Here is a 7,907-nt window from a genome sequence, read left to right as displayed (position 1 = left end):
GAGGTTTTGTTTTCTCTTTACTTGCTAGGATTGTCTCATGACAAGGGTTATTTGGGTAAGCTTGTTTTGCAGTGCTGCTGATGTGACGTGTCGCAGGACCAACCTATTTTCCCATTGTGGAACAACATTCTTGTCAAAGAAATGTAGCCTATTATATTTAAAAAAAAAACTCCTACACTTCGAAACGTTATGAATCAGTGAGCCGAATCATGATTCGGATCGCGTGTCAAACCGCCAAACTGCTTAAATTTGGCGATTCAAACCGCTTATTCGACTCGCTGATTCATAACGCTTCGAAGCTTCATGATTCTTTGTTTTGAAATCGTCATCACTATGTAAGTCGTTATTTAGGGTTCCCTTTCAGTCGGTCACTACGACGTACGTCGGTAATAACCGACGAATTGGGATCACTTCAGAGAGCCCCTATCAGCTTCGAGAACTTAAGAACAGGCCAATGAACAATTGGCGTGCGAGATTTGCATCTCGCGCTCCGCCCCGCGCCGCGGGTATAAACAGGAAGCGAGAGCATCGCACTGACGTCATTCACTTCGGAGCCTAACCGGCGTTTGAAGTCTACAGACTGCTTCCTGATTATTCAGCGAAGACTACCACAAGAACAGAGAGAAGAGGATTGTGTGTGTTGGTGTGACGGCGCTTTCCAGCGGGACCGCGAACTCAAAGCTGCGAGGAACAACTGCTGTTATCACAGCAAGACAGCTTGTTGGTATCGGTGGGCGTTCCTTCTGAGTGCAAACACAGGCTGCACTATCCCCTGTGTGTTGCCGCGGTTTCCCTGGGTGCTTCAGCACTCTCTTAAAAGAGCGATTTCCTCACAAAAAGAGCAACACGGGTGTGACACTGCATCTTTTTCAAGATGTCATTCCACCCGTGCGTTTCTGGATGCGGTCGTTCCCTCTCGCCCGCTGACGGCCACACTCACTGCATCACGTGCCTGGGCTTACAGCACGCTGAGGCAGCGTTTGTGAATAGCTCGTGTTCTCACTGCGGGAACATGACTATTGCGGTGCTTAGGTCGAGACTCACCTACCTCCGGGAAGAAGGAGTCCCCCTCCCCATACCTCGATCTAGAGCTATCCCTAACCAGGATAGACCTACTTCGACGGATGGCCGGGGTGATCTGAGGATTACGTTCAGGCCAAACCCGCCTAGTGTCCCTACGCAGGTCCCTGAACCCTCTCAAGCACCGCTGCCGGTGGCGCCACCGGAAGAGATCGCTGGTCCCGCCCACGGGCGCCCAGTCATCTCTTTCGGAGCGCCCGCGGACGAGCAGATGTCGATCGCAGCATCGGAGGGGGAGTTCCAGTCCTCAGAGGATGAGGATTCAGCTGTACTGCCTCCCTCTGGGAGAGTGGCAACGGCTGAGTCGGACCCTGAGTTGACGGCTATGCTTTCCCGGGCCGCCGAAAAGGTCGGGCTTGTGTGGAACCCTCCACCACGTCCCGAACCTTCTAGGTTGGATGATTGGTTCCTGGGGGGGGGTCGCGCTGGTTCTCAGCGTCCCGCCCCAGTGCCATTCTTCCCGGAGGTGCATGAGGAGCTTTCCAGGTCGTGGACGACACCCTTCAGTGCCAGAAACAGACCTGGAGGCTCCTCCCTCCTCACTACCCTTGACGGTGGACAGGCCAAGGGTTACGAGAGGATCCCGCCGGTCGAACGCGCCGTCGCGATGCAGCTGCATCCGGCGACCGCCTCCGAGTGGCGTGGTGATCCTCGTCTCCCGTCCAAAGCCTGTAGGTTTTCGTCCAGTCTAACTGCGAAGGCCTACAGGTCCTGCGGACAGGCCGCGTCTGCCTTGCATGCCATGGCGTTGCTTCAGGTGCACCAAGCCCAGGCACTCATGGACATGCACGAGGGTAGGTCTGACCCAGAGCTCCTCCGGGAGCTCCGGGCGGCGACGGACCTCGCCCTCCGGGCGACGAAAGTTACCGCCCGTTCCGTGGGTCAGGCGATGTCCACCTTAGTGGTCCAGGAACGGCATCTCTGGCTCAACCTGGCCGACATGAGGGAGACTGACAAGAACCGGTTCCTGGACTTCCCCATATCGTCGGCCGGGTTGTTCGGCGACGCGGTCGAGAATTTCGCCCAGCAATTCTCGGCCGCCCAGAAGCAGACAGAGGCCATCAAGCATATCCTGCACCGGCGGCCCGCTGCTGCCTCCACCCAGCCGCCGGCTGCAGCGCCTCCTGCGGCCGCCCCCGCTCCCGCCCCAGCCCAGCAGCAGCCTTCCACCGGTCGTGGGCGTGGAGCCGGTCGCGGGAAGAACGTCCAGCCCGCTCAGGCCGCTGCCAAGCCAGGTGGCAAGCGCCGTCGGAAGAGACCCTGAGACGGGCCGCCCAGAGATGGAGGAAACTGCTCTTCGGGAGATGGCTGCAGCACCACTCCTTCCCCCGGTGGAGGGCCGGGGGAACCCCATTTTATTTTCTGTTCCGCCACTGGCCCCAGTGCCAGTGGCACCCAAATTTTCAATAAAAGAGCAGTTCTAACATCTCTGGGTGTCAAGAGAGCGCGTCTGGCGGTATGCAACGCTACCATGCCTCGTACCCCTCAGACACCTCTCTCCTCGCCAACAGGGGGCGTCGGTTGTGCGGACGCACACAAAGTGCCTCCCCACGCTCGCCCGTCCCCTCAGCGGATGCAGGTCGTGTGTCAGACCCAGACCCCTGCACGGACCACTCCCATGTCGTCCTGGGGCCCCTGCGTTCTGCTGCGCTGCCCCGCTCCGGGTACGTCCGTGGTGCCGATGATCCCGCTTGCTCGGTCTCTGGGGGCCTGGCTAGCGCTCCCCAACCCGTCTCGCTGGATCATCCGCACCATCAGACTCGGCTATGCGATTCAGTTCGCCCGGCGTCCCCCGAAGTTCAGGGGTGTCCACTTCACTTCTATACCGAAGGAGGGCGCCCCCGTGCTTCAGGCGGAGATCGCTGTCCTATTGGCGAAGGACGCGATAGAGCCGGTCCCTCCAGCCGATATGAAGTCCGGGTTCTACAGCCCGTACTTCATTGTACCCAAGAAAGGAGGCGGGTTACGACTGATCCTGGACCTGCGTTACCTGAACCGCTCCCTCCACAGGATGCCGTTCCGAATGTTAACCCAGAAACGCATCTTCAGATGCATCCGTCCCCAGGATTGGTTTGCAGCGATCGACCTGAAGGACGCGTACTTTCATGTCTCGATTCTCCCTCGACACAGACCGTTTCTACGCTTTGCTTTCGACGGACGGGCATACCAGTACAAAGTCCTACCCTTCGGGTTGTCCCTGTCGCCCCGTGTCTTCACGAAAGTCGCGGAGGCGTCCATTGCTCCCATGAGAGAGCGTGGTGTTCGCATCCTCAACTATCTCGACGACTGGCTGATTCTTGCCCAGTCGCGGGGGCAGTTGTGCGAACACAGGGACATGGTGCTCCGGCACCTCAGCCAGTTGGGTCTTCGGGTCAACTGGGAGAAGAGCAAACTCTGTCCCGTACAGAGGATCTCTTTTCTCGGGATGGAGATCGACTCGGTCGCCATGACTGCGCGCCTCACAGAGGAGCGCGTCCAGTCGGTGCTGAGCTGCTTGAGTACGCTCAAACGCAGTACAGCGGTTCCACTGAAACATTTTCAGAGGCTCCTGGGGCATATGGCAGCAGCAGCCGCAGTAACGCCACTAGGGCTGCTCCATATGAGACCGCTTCAGCACTGGCTACACGACCGAGTCCCGAGATGGGCGTGGCACAGCGGGTCCCTCCGTGTCCAAGTGACGCCGAGATGCCGCCAAACCCTCACCCCGTGGTCGGACCCTTCGTTTCTACGGGCAGGAGTGCCTCTAGAACAAGTGTCCAGGCATCATGTTGTCTCCACGGATGCCTCACCCACGGGTTGGGGTGCCACGTACAACGGGCTTGCAGTATCGGGTCTGTGGACGGGGCCCCAACTGCAATGGCATATCAATTGCCTAGAGTTGCTGGCAGTTCGTCTTGCTCTCAGCCGCCTCAAAGGGCCGCTCAAAGACAAGCACGTTCTGGTCCGGACGGACAGCACGACGGCCGTTGCGTACATCAACAAACAAGGTGGTCTACGCTCCCGCCGTTTGTCCCAACTCGCCCGCCATCTCCTCCTGTGGAGTCAGAAGCATCTGAGGTCCCTTCGTGCTATCCACATTCCGGGCCTGCTCAACCGTGCGGCCGACGAGCTGTCGCGGTTGCCAGTGCTTCCCGGAGAGTGGCGACTCCACCCCCAGGTGGTCCAGCTGATTTGGAGTCGCTTTGGGGCCGCACAGATCGATCTGTTTGCCGCCCACGACACGACCCACTGCCAGTTGTTCTATTCCCTATCCGAGGGGACCCTCGGCACGGATGCACTGGCACACAGCTGGCCCCAGCTGGCCCCTGGCCCTGGAATTCGGGCCGGGTGATTCTCAGGTGATCCTGAGACCCCGGCCTGGATATGTGCCCAAGTTTCCCACTACTCCCTTCCGGGACCAAGTGGTGAGCCTGCAAGCGCTGCCTTCGGAGGAGGCAGACCCAGCCCTAGCTTTGCTCTGTCCCGTCCGTGCTCTCCGGACTTACGTGGACAGAACGCAAAGCTTCAGGACCTCAGAGCAGCTCTTCGTCTGTTACGGAGGACAGCAGAAGGGAAAGGCTGTCTCCAAGCAGAGGATGGCCCACTGGATAGTGGATGCCATCGTCTTGGCGTATGAATCCCAAGACGTGCCCTGCCCGCTCGGGGTTAGAGCTCACTCCACCAGGGGTGTAGCCTCTTCCTGGGCGCTGGCTCGTGGCGCCTCGCTGACAGACATTTGTAGAGCTGCGGGCTGGGCGACACCTAACACGTTCGCTAGGTTTTATAGCCTGCGTGTAGAGCCGGTGGCTTCTCGTGTGCTCGCTTCCCATAGTCAGCTTCACTGAAGTGCCCGTTCTAGTGTCGGCCTGCTGCGCCATTCCCTTCCCCTGGAACGGATACGTGCGCTTATTTTCTCCAGTCGAGTTCCCCAGGATTGGCGAACCCTGTTGAGTCCTCCGCACCCCTCGGCAGTCGGATGTTGCGGAGCGTCCGACGCCAGGTCTGGCACTCGTATGCTTTGGTGGAACTTGTGTCAGGCTAGGTTCCGTATGTCGTGACCCCTACGGCGGTCCCATACGTGTATTTCCACGGTACAGCTCCCTTCGGCGAGCTTGTGTCTTTCCCTTGGCAGAGTTCTCTGCCGTCTCAGTACTGTGTCGTCCCCCGCCTGCATTAGGCCGGGGCCTCCCCTGGGACTTCCGTATGTTGTGCTGCCCACGGCCAGCCCATACGTGTTCTCTCCACATGGTAACTCCCTCCGGGCATGATGTGGCTCCCGCAGCGTCCTTCGGGCACGCTTTCCCAGCGTTATCCAATCAAGTCTGCTGAATGGGTCTTGCGGAACAGCAGTATGACTCTTCTGGCGTGAATCTTCCCGCCCGCTTCAGAACGGGGTCTGAGGGGCTCTCGCTGGGCGCTGGAAGTGGTAGTAACTGTGGCGTTTTCCATAGGGATCCCAATTCGTCGGTTATTACCGACGTACGTCGTAGTGACCGACTGAAAGGGAATGTCTCGGTTACGTATGGTAACCCTCGTTCCCTGAAGGAGGGAACGGAGACGTACGTCCCGTCGCCACAGTTCCTTCCATCACTGCCTGACCGGTCTCTGGTTAGGCTCCTCAGTGAAAAACGTCAGTGCGATGCTCTCGCTTCCTGTTTATACCCGCGGCGCGGGGCGGAGCGCGAGATGCAAATCTCGCACGCCAATTGTTCATTGGCCTGTTCTTAAGTTCTCGAAGCTGATAGGGGCTCTCTGAAGTGATCCCAATTCGTCGGTTATTACCGACGTACGTCTCCGTTCCCTCCTTCAGGGAACGAGGGTTACCATACGTAACCGAGACGTTTTTTGCGCACAAAAACTATTTTCGCCAATTCATAAAGTTATTTTAGAACCTTTGTAGTGAGATGGACTTTGTAACGACGTCTTTAGTACCTTTTAAGGGTCTTGAGAGTGTAAAGCACATTGTGCCAATGGAGGACTTTCAGAGCCATCAGATTTCAACTAAAATATCTTCATTTCTGTTCCAAAGATGAATGGAGGTCTTACGGGTGTCGAACGACATGAGAGTAAGTAATTAATGACAGAATTTTCATTTTTGGGTGAACTAACCCTTTAAGGAGAGCTTTTAGTCCATTTTATCCTATCAGTTCAGTATTCAGTTCAGCTTGTAATCATTTTCACAGTTTTACATTTACATTTTACATGACAGATTTACATCCAACCATCAGTGCAGTCAACATAGGACCATATATATCATAACACAGTGTTACAATAATTCATTTATTTTCATGATCACACAAGTAGGAGAATGAAAAACTTACCCTCAAAAAAGTCCTCAAAGATCTTACCTACATCAAAAGGAGATTTTCTTCTTTTTTCTTTAATAACTTGATAAGCTTGTTTCAAGAATGAAAAACTTACCCCTCAAAAAAAAGTCCTTAAAGTCCTCAAAGATCTTTCCTATATCAAAAGGAGATTTTTGCTATTTCTTTATTAACTTGATAAGCTTGTTTCACCACAAAGGTTATCTGGGTAAGCTTGATTTTTGCAGTGTTCTTGGTGTGACGTGTCCATGGATCAACATATTTTTCAGTTGTGGAACAACATTCCTATCTTAAAAAAACATAGGCCAAAACACTTGGCTGAACTTGTTTCAATCAAATTTAAAAAAAAATGTTGTTATGATAAACTCCTACTCCAAAGCATGTCATCTGTTCAGTATTTCTGTGAATTTATGCTTGTAATGATTTTCACAGTTTTACATTTTACATTTACATTTTACATGACAGATTTACATCCCACCATCAGTGCAGTCAACATAGGACCATAGGGTCCGCGACCCCTAGTTTATTTCCGCTGCGGTACTACAGGGCGTCCGCAAATTAGTGTTTGATCACAAATCATTTTTGTTATAACATCACAAAGTCAAATTTAAATTTAACCTGAAATGAAAGCAAGAAAGCACCCTCAGTTGATACTGTAATAATATATTATGACGTATTACTGACGTAACCGAGTGTTCCCTGAGAATAAGGGGAATGAGAATTGCGTCGCTTGAAGTGGAAAAAATGAAGTGCCGGTACTCACCAAATGGGGTGGGGCTTTGTTGGGAGGGCGTGGTTATGGGGTATTGTTTAGTCAATAATTCAAGAAGGTCCATATTTTAAAGCTCTTTCTAACTTGTACTCAGCCTTAAAACTAACATATAGTTATTGTAATTGCTTAACTATAGCATTTGTTAAATAAGGGTTTATTTACAAAGCAAGACCATTGATGGCTCCTCATTACCATGCAGGCCAATGTTAACTTTTTTCTTTCTTTTTTTAATCTATAGCATTTGTTATGAAAAATAGCAACACAGTTAGAAACTATAGCTACAACAACATGCCACAGGTGTAATATACATCTTTATTGAAAACATTTTTGACTTCACCCAGCGATGCGCAGACTGATCGGCAGCTGACTTGAAGCAGTGCATGCCGGTTAGAAATGTTGACTCGAGACAGCGCTGACGCCACGTGACTATGACAGTGACGTTGTAAGGCCGCATGAATTCGCTCCAAGGATCATCGTGATGATCCTTGGAGCGAACCGCGGTGAAGGCCGCACGCGTTCAGTGTTTCAGCTGGAACAATGGATTTGATTATAATATTCTTTATCTGACTCCATTTATCATAGTTGTCGCATTTAGAAGAGAATCCCAACCGGTTGTTTGGTCATCTATATTTGATAGTTAATCATACATTTAATCGTTCCGTTTTAACCCTTTGTTGCAATTATACCGTTCCACATTGGTGATAGTTAATAATTACAGATTAATTCAGAAAGGATCAAAATTTAACAATTTA

The sequence above is a fragment of the Gobio gobio genome (genome assembly GCF_949357685.1).
Source record: "Gobio gobio genome assembly, chromosome: 3".
Lineage (NCBI taxonomy): Eukaryota > Metazoa > Chordata > Actinopteri > Cypriniformes > Gobionidae > Gobio > Gobio gobio.
Note: the sequence above shows the minus strand (reverse complement) of the source record.